Source organism: Elephantulus edwardii, unplaced genomic scaffold (assembly GCF_000299155.1).
Source record: "Elephantulus edwardii isolate Elephantulus edwardi_28Jun2011 unplaced genomic scaffold, EleEdw1.0 scaffold00020, whole genome shotgun sequence".
NCBI classification, from domain to species: Eukaryota; Metazoa; Chordata; class Mammalia; order Macroscelidea; family Macroscelididae; genus Elephantulus; species Elephantulus edwardii.
The window spans coordinates 17,873,425-17,882,946 of record NW_006399770.1 but is presented as its reverse complement, the minus strand read 5'-3'; the positions used below and the strand labels follow the sequence as shown (position 1 = coordinate 17,882,946).

At 39.2% G+C, this 9,522-nt stretch overlaps 1 pseudogene; it reads left to right on the top strand.

Annotated features, from left to right (window-relative positions):
- The first annotated feature begins 8,540 nt into the window (after positions 1-8,540).
- On the top strand, positions 8,541-9,096 carry LOC102875189 (annotated as a pseudogene).
- Positions 9,097-9,522: the final 426 nt, after the last annotated feature.

Sequence of the window (9,522 nt, the reverse complement as noted above, 5' to 3'; positions counted from 1 at the left end):
GTTCTACCTAGGTTGCCCTTTCTGTTAATCTGCGTGTGTTCTAAAAAACATAAAGAAGAAGAAGAACAAGATTTTTACCCCGGGACTGATAGGCAGTGTCATGATTAATGTATTGGAGACTGAAATTGGCAATAGCTTCATCTGGATTAAATCTTCAATTGGCACCCTTGTTACCAGCAGTCAGGAAATACGGAGACACTGCGTTTGTTTATTAAAAATTAAATTATTGTGATTATGTGGCATTGAGTCAGAAATGAACCATAGCTGACCATCCAGTAGATTTTTCAGAGTCTGTAAATTACCCTAGGAGATTGCCATTATTTCTCCTATAAAGGATCTGGTGGCCTCAAAGTATTTCTTTAGATTGGCAGTGCAACTCCTTGACGTTAGCTACTAGAGCTTACTTACAGATTCATAGCTGTTTGAAAGGATAAAAACTCTGATATCACATCTTACTAGATTTTAAACCATGCACTTTTTCTTTTTCTTTCTATTTTAATGTCTTTGGGCTGTGGTGTTGGAGAAGAGCACTGAACATCCCATGAATTGCGAGGAGAACAAGCATACATATCTTGGAGAGGGCACAGCTGGAGTGCTCTTTGCAAACAAGAATGATGAGGCTTTGCCTCACATACTTTGAGCATACTTTGCCAGGAGTGGCTATTCCTTGGAGAAGGACATGGTGCTGGGAAGAGTGGAGGATCAGCAAAGGAGAGGAAGACCCTCAACCAACTGGATTGACATGGTGACCGCTGCAATGAGCTCTTGCGTGAGTATGACACAGGATAGAACAGGGTTCAGGTCTTTTGTTCATAGAGTTTCTATGAATTGTACTTGACTTGGCTACACTTAAAATTTGTTTGCATGAAAGCTTCTTGGTCTAGATATAGATTTTGCCTTTTGTTGTTGTTGTTGTTAAGTACTATCAAGTCGTAGGAGACTCATAATGACCCTGTGAATGAAAGACCTGGACACCTGTATAACTTTTGTCCTTTCTTCAGGTTATTAGGGTTTCCAGTGGTAAACTATTATGGAAGTGGATGACACTCATGCTTCCAAGCTTGTTTTAATCAGGGATCTCCACCAAACACCGTCCACAATGGGTAGCCATTCTCGCATTTGACCCATCAGTGTCACAATGTTCAGCTTCACAGCAACCACTAGTTACTTCTGAACAGCAAGTGGACATATCAGGGTTATATGACCTAGAAGAATATTACACCAAAAACAATTTGAACCAGACCTGAGGGTTAGAGTCACCCACCTTTGCCTCAGGAGCTTGATTTTCTGTCCACTAGGACAACTGATCTTTCTCTATGCTATTTTTGTTGTTAAGTGCTGTGGAGTCATAAGCTACTCATAGCAACCCTATGAACAAAAGACCTGGACACCTGTATAACATGAGCATAATTAGATATTCTATTGAGCTATGGTGGCTTAGTGGTAACAATTTGTCCTGCCAACCAAAAGTATGTGGTTTGAACCCACCAGCTGCTCAGTGGATATAAGATGAGCAATCTTCTCCAGTTCTATTTACTGCCTCTAAAAATCCCCTGGAGAGGAAGCTATGGGTCAATTTTGACTCAATCACACATAACAACAAATAGCAATAATTAAGTTTTCTAAGATTTCAATCCCTGACTCACCGAGGGAGACCCATGTCAGCTTCTCCGCTTCTGGGCCTTCTGGGTTCACAGAACGCTTCACTATCTGTACCATTACGTCTATACATTTGCTTGTCCTTATGGTTTGTTTATAGGGGTGAAACACTCATCAGCTTATTGTAACTGCGGAATTATTTGCATGTTGTCGTATTGTAGGTATGATTGGTATATTAGTGATTCTTACAGTTAGATATGGATTTGTACACTCCTTTACTGTGAGCTCATTTGTGTACAGCACTTGTCTGTACACAATAGAGCCCAGATTAAGATAGGTAGGCAAGGGAGAAAGATTGGCCAACCATTTTTGTAACAACATGCCTGTGAACTTTATGAACAATAGAGGGACATTGTTAGATATAGTACTGGTGGTACAGCCCTCAGATCGGGTGATTAAAAAAACAAGGAAGGAATAGCTGCAAAGATTCATTAGTAATTGGAATGTGGACAGTACAAAGCAGAATTTAGGAAAGTTTAACATACATAGGTATTGACATTGATTAGCAAGCTGAGATGGACTGGCATTGGCCACTTTAAGTCTGACAATCATATGATATACTACGCCAAGAATGAAAAAGTGAGCAAGAATATTACTTCATTCATAATCAGTTTTTAAAAACTATTGTTTTTGTTGTTAAGAGTTAAAAAATCAAGTACAACTCATAGCAACCATATGAACAGCAAATATGAACTGTCCTTTCTTGTGTCAACCTCACAATCTCTGACAAACTAGAACCCATTGCTGCAGTCATTATGTCAATCCACCTGACTGAGGGTTTTTTTTCCCCTTTTGTTGCCATGTCTTCACATTTCAAAGTATGATGTCCCTTTCCAAGAAATAGTCTTGTCTAGTTACATAGACAAAGTATGAAAGACAGAACTTCACCATCCTCCAAGGAGCATACTGGCTGCACTTTTCCCAAATTATATAAGTTTGTTCTTTTGACAATCCACGAGATATCCAGTACCCTCCAACACTACAGTTAAAGGCATCAAGTTTTATTCTGTTATCTTTATTCATTGTCCAGCTCTCAGATGCATAGTAAGTAACTGAAAAATAATGGCTTGAGTCAGGTGCACCTTAGTCCTCAAACTAACATCATTGCTCCTCAGTAATTTGGAGAAAAACTAAAAATATAATATTTATCATGCAGCCTTGCCAATTTGTTTTCAGGGCTACCATTACTCTCAAGATTTGTAAAATTATAAACTTTTCCTCACTTATACTCTTGATGTTTAGTTTCCTTCCATCAAAACAACATTTATCTATCTTTACAATTTCTCCTACATTTATGAATTGTGCTACTTCTATTTCAATTAATAATCAATTAAATCAACAGAAACAAAAATTTGGCCTTCGGTCTATCTCACCTATTTTCAAAACCATTTTAGGAACAGATTTGAGGGCTTAAATACCAATGAAAGAAGGCCAGTTAAGCTGAGGGAGGATATAAAGAATGTCATCCAGGAAGAATACAAAAGGTCATTACAAAGCCAGAGGAGGAAAACAAGACCAAAATGGATGTCAAAAGAGACTATGAATATTGCACTGCAGTGCTGACAATCCTCAACCAGGTAAAGTGACAAGGTGACTACTGCAATGGTTTCTTGTGTGTCAGGATGTGTGAGGATGGAACAGAACAGGACTGATATCTGATCTTTTGTTCACAGGGTCCCTATGAGTAGTACTCGACTCAATGGCACCTAACAACAACAACAAAGAGCTGAACAGAAGATTTCAAAGGTCAGTGGCAGTGTAGGAAGGCAAGGCAGAGTATTATACTGAAATGTGCAGAGGTGGCATCAGAAAATCAAAAGGGACTGACTTGGCATTTCTTTTTTTTTCTTCTTATTTTTATCTTTTGTATTATTCTTCCCCCCCCTCTTTTTTTTACAGCAAGGGCACTATGTAATATTTGTCCTTTTTGTGACTGAGATATTTTACTCAGCATAATGTCCTTCAGGATCACACATTTCATATAATATTTCTTGAGTTCCTTGTTTTTCAATGCAGCGTAGTATTCCATTGTGTGAATATACTAGAGCTTCTCTATCCATTTGTTTGTTTGAGTTGTTTCCAACTCTTTGCTATGGTGAACAAAGCCTCAATAATCATGGGTGTGCATATATCTGCTTGAGTGGCAGTTATGGTCTCTTTGGGGTATATTCCCAGTAGTGGAATTGCTGATTCAAATGGTATCTCTATTTGCAACATTTTGAGAAAGTGCCATACTGCCTTCCATAGTTGCTGCACCATTTTACACTCCCACCAACAGTGAATAAGGGTTCCAGTTTCTCCACAACCTCTCCAGCATTTGATGTTTGCTGTTCTGTTATACTTTGCTATTCTGATTGGGAAGAGATGATATCTCATAGTTGTTTTGATTTGCATCTCTCTTAGAGCTAGTTTGTTTTTTTAACATCTTCATATGTTTGTTGGTTATCAAATGTCTTCTTTGGTGAAGTGTCTCTTCATAACCTGTGCCCATTTTTCAATTGGATTGTTTACCTTTATCTTGTTGTGGTGCTCGAGTATTTTATAAATTCGAGATATAAGTCCCTTATCTGACATGCCATTGCCAAATACTTTTTCCCAGTCTGTGGCTTCCCTTATGAAAATTATTTCTTTGTAATTCAACATTACTTACTCAAAGCATATCATGTTTATATATCACACAAAGTAGTGTAGTAAGCCTTGCATTGCAGTGGAATTTTCAAGTCTCCATAGTTAAGTCATTAATTTCTTTGAAGAATGGTGATGTGATCAAGTCTTTCATAAGGAGAAAGCAAATATTTTTTTACAATCCCCTTATCTTATAGTAAATTCTAACTTCTGCTGCTTCAATTTGAATTCTGTTACATGTAAATGAAGTGTTTTAAAATTTTTGAAGTAATTTCTTTTTTATCTTTCTCAAAAAGAAAACAATATTAAAGTTACAAATGGGCATACAACATAGTAGCTTCTTAGATACTACAGATCATGTAGCCAGTATTTATATTACTGTGTAATTTTAAGGAGATAGAAGATAGGTTCTAATATTTTCTGTGTACCCTGCCTACATTTTTTTATTGTCTGTATTAGACCCAAGGACATGTGAATTAAAGTAAATCATTAATATTTCTCTAGAAATGTATAAAATTTACATTAAACTCCTTTATTTGCTTTAGCTTTTTCTATAAGCAAGTCTATATATGTCTTCAAAGTTAAAGGGAAAAAAATGTGGTTTTCTTTCTGAGGTAGAAAATAACCTTCAGTTTAAATCAAATGCACACATTTAATCCATGTATTAACTCTCAATTTCTCTAGATCTATAGCCTGCTTATTCCTTTAAGAATCTGATGAGACTATAATCAGCTTAACATCTCTGAAAAAAATCTCAATTTCTACTATATCTCTGTGGGAAATTACTTAGGAATTTTTTTAAATTGTCTTAAGAGTCTCATCAAACTGCTGGTTTACTCTTCACTGCTATTTATAGCCACATGATGGGGAGAAAAAAAAGTAACTATGAAGCCCCTGCAGGACTTCTCATTTCCAAAACAAGTCTCTAAGGAGCAATAAAACTTTGTGCATTAGATACAAAATCCATTACTAGTCATATTAAATGAATCCTGCACAGTGATAATTTCCTCATATTCCTCTGAACAAGTTTAGGCAAGATAATGTCCCCAAATAAGCACTTATAAAATTTCACTAGATGAAAACTCTTAAGTGCATATATTTTGCCAGTATCTATTATAAAATACTCAAAAACTTAGAGGTTAGAAGAATGATGATTTCTCAAGTCCCAGTGGTATGTTTGACGTGACCAAGATGGACAACTCTTCTACTCCATAAGGTTTCACTGAGATCACTTATACAGCCATTTTCAGATGGAAGCTTAGTGGCGGAGGGGGAAAAAACCATATCTTCTTGCTTACTGCAAGGTCTTTCTCCACATGGCCTCTTACCATTTAGTAATTGAATCTCAACTTCCTTACAGCATAATGATTGGCTTCCAGAAAGAATTTTCTAATGGGCATTAAGCCTTACTGTTTAAATATCTGCATCAAACTTCCCATTCATCACACTTGATAGCATTTTATTTGCTAAATAAGTCTGTGGTCAACCCTGGGCTTATTGTATAAGGACATTAGATCAAGAAGTAAATGAATGCTAGTTCATTATTTCACTGTTAATGTTAATCACAGTGTAAGCCATACTGTATAAGTGTATTATCTATGCGTATACATGCATATGTAGATGGAGATCCAGATCTAGATCTATGCATGGTAGTGTTAGGTGCCATCAAGTCCTATATTGATACTATGAACAACAGATCTGAATCTTGCCCTATCTTGCCATCCTTACAATTACTTGTACATCCCTGAGACCATTGTTATAAAGTCAGTGGTATTGTATGTACTGTTGATGGTCTTCTTTTCTTACCCAACTCTCCACCTTTCTAGCATGATGCCTTTTTTCGAGGACTGGCCCTTCTTGACAGCATGCTCGAAGTATGTAAGAATGAGTTTAAGTATTGTTTACTTTAAAGGTAACCTGATTGTACTTCCTTGAAGACAGACTTTTTGTTTTTTCCTTTTGGCAGTCCATTTAATATTCAGGCCTTTTTGCTAACATAACAATTCAAAAGCACCGATCCTGCTTCTGTTATACTTACTCATTTAACTCTCAGATGCATAGAAAACAAATGCTTGTTCCATGGCTTTGATCAGACATATCTCAGACTTTAAATTGAAATCTTTGCTCTTTAGCAGTTTGAAGAGGACCTTGACATTGTTTATTGAAAGTGGGGAAAACTTTAAGACATTTGCTGAATGAATAGATAGGTCTTGAAGAGGGTGCAGCCAGAGTGCTCTTTGGAGGCAAGAAGGATGAGGCTTCACCTCACATACTTTGGACATATTGCTAGGAGGTATTATTCCTTGGAAAAGAATATATTAATGACTTGATATTGGGAAGGGTGGAGGGTTGGTGAAGGAGGGGAAGACTCTCAACTAATGGGTTGACACAGTGACTGATGCAATGGACTTTTCTGTATCTGGAAGTGTGAGGATGGCACAGGACAGGTCTGGGTTCAGATCTTTTGCTCATAACATTACTATGAGCCATACTCGATTTGACGGCAGCTAGCAACAAAGACATTAAAGATTTCATAGATTCAGTATTGGTGATTCTTGTTAAACTGTCATTATATTGCCAGTTTTACATTACTGAAAACAGATTGATTTAGCACAGTGAAAAAGAATTATTGCAATCTTAATCAGGTCATGACTGCAATTCAACTGGTCTATTGGTATCTCTTTATAAAAAAAATAAATAAACATAGACTCTGGAATGTAACTATTGAACTAGTAAATACTAGTCATTCAATGCAAATGTTGCTTCCACCAAGAAAGAAATAAGACTGCACTTTTTCAGTCTTGAAACATACTTGAGTCAGATCTCTTCCCTCCTGTGTATTTATAGTCCACAGGGACCTTGAATTGTTCACAATCCAGAGTTCTTTTTGCAAGTCCACAATAAAGATAACATGATTATTATCACAGATACAAAATCATATGCATTTTATTTTGGAACATATTTTCCCATTACTGTTGCAAATAATACCACATCAAATCACAAAGAACAGCAAAAATGTTGATATTACAAATATTCTGCAAATGACAAATATGATTGCTAACCCAAAGGCCATGGTTTGAATCCATCAGTCTTTGAGAGAAAGATGGAAAATCTCCTCCTGTTATGATTTACGTCCTTAGAATCCGGGTGGGGGACCCCCGATGACTTGACAACCATGAGCCTGTGGTGAGGCTTGGCAGTGTAAGAGTCAAGCTGTTAATGGCAATTAGAGATATTCCAGCTCAACCTTTCTCATAGATACGTGTTGTATCACACAGAAAAATAAATAAATGATCAAGGGTGAGGCACTGGGATAGAAGATGGAGAGTTGATAATTGTATCCACATTCAAGGCAAAGAGTAACCACTTCCATGAAGTTCAAAGAGCACCAAACATGCTTCTGAAAAAGAAGGCAACAGAAGAACAGAATGGCCTGGTGGACAAGTGACACCTCAGCAAGCCCCAGAGATCTTCTCCTAAAGAAATCTTGAGTTTCATCTCTTTTGACCATAATTCAGTTATCATTCTAGAACATGCCATCACCATTGGTAACCTAGTACACAGAAATGGCTTCATAACTAGACTCCAAGTTTCCACTTGTGGCTTTCCCTATCCCATTACTCACATAGCTATCATTATGACTTCTAAAACATTGAACTCAACCGTGGCATCATCAACCTCCTACTTAAAAGACTTCTAGGACTTTGAAACTTAAACTTCACAGTCCTGGAGGTGGCTTTTGAGGCTCTCCATGATGTGGCACCATTTATATAACCTAGTCTCTGTTTGATCCTCCTGGGTCATCTTGCTCCAGCCCACAGGCTTTCTTACTTCTCCTCCAGACTATGAAGGTCTGGTCTAGGCCTTCACACTTACTGTTCCCTCTGCCTGGAAAGTATGGCTTAGGTTGCCCGTGTTGCCCATGACTTGTGGCTTGTTGACATTCAAGTTTAAGTTCAAATGTTACCTCCATGGAGGGACTTGCCCTTTTACCTGGTCTGAATGTACCCACCTCACTGGCATTAAATAATTCTATTCTCTTTCTAATACTTCTGTGTTCTGATAGGAGTGTTCATTTAATGTTTACTTAAGACATCAATCATTCTCACTCTTCTTCTTCCCTAGTTCAAAATCCTTATAGAGTAAAAGAGTAAGGAATTCGAAAATTCACATGTATCACATCACCCAAGTACAAATGAAGATGATACTCAAGAATGTGGCTTAAAGTGTGCAAGTAGGAAGGGGCTACTGGGACCATGGGTTTCCTGACCATTCTCAAGAAGATAAAGCAGAAAGAACAACAGCTGCGACTGCTCACGCTCGGCCTGGACAACGCTGGTAAAACAACCATCCTCAAGAAGTTCAATGGAGAAGACATCGACACCATCTCCCCAACACTGGGCTTTAACGTCAAGACACTGGAGCACTGTGGATTCAAGCTGAACATCTGGGATGTGGGCAGCCAGAAGTCCCTGCGGTCCTATTGGTGGAACTACTTTGAGAGCACGGGTGGCCTCATCTGAGTGGTGGACAGTGCCGACCACCAGCGCATGCAGGATTGCCGGCAAGAGCTCCAGACCCTGCTGGTGGAAGAACGCCAGGCCGGAGCAACCCTTCTTATCTTTGCCAACAAGCAGGACCTGCCTGGGGCGTTGTCTTCTAGTGCCATTCAGGAGGCCCTGGAGCTGGACTCGACCCACAGCTACCACTGGTGCATCCAGAACTGCAGCGAAGTCACCGGGGGAGAACCTGTTGCTCCTCATCTACTGGCTCCTGGAGGACATTTCCAGCCGCATCTTCACGGCCCACTGAGCTGCACTCAGCACTCACTTCCCAGCCCAGGCCCCTCAGACCTCACCAGGCACTATCCATGGGGGAAGCTGGCCAGGAGGACTAACACTTCTTGCCCCCTCTGTAACCTGCTGCTGCTACTGCTGCCCGCTGCTGCTGCTCTGTAGCCAGCCAGCTTCCATGGCAGGATGGCTGCCACCCTGGCTGCTCCCCTGGCTCCCAACCCAGCCCCCTGGCGGCTGCCACACTGAGAAGGGGAGCTGAGCCTGGGAGGGGGCTGCCTGTGCTGCTTTCAAGGCTGCAGGCCCATCCTGTGCTCAGCTGTGAGAATAAACCACTCCTTGCTCTGTCAAAAAAAGAAGTGTGCAAGTAAATAGGTCCTGAACTCCTGGTGAAATATATGCCTGTAGAAACTCTATAAAAGGCTTTAGGACTTCTGTTCATAGA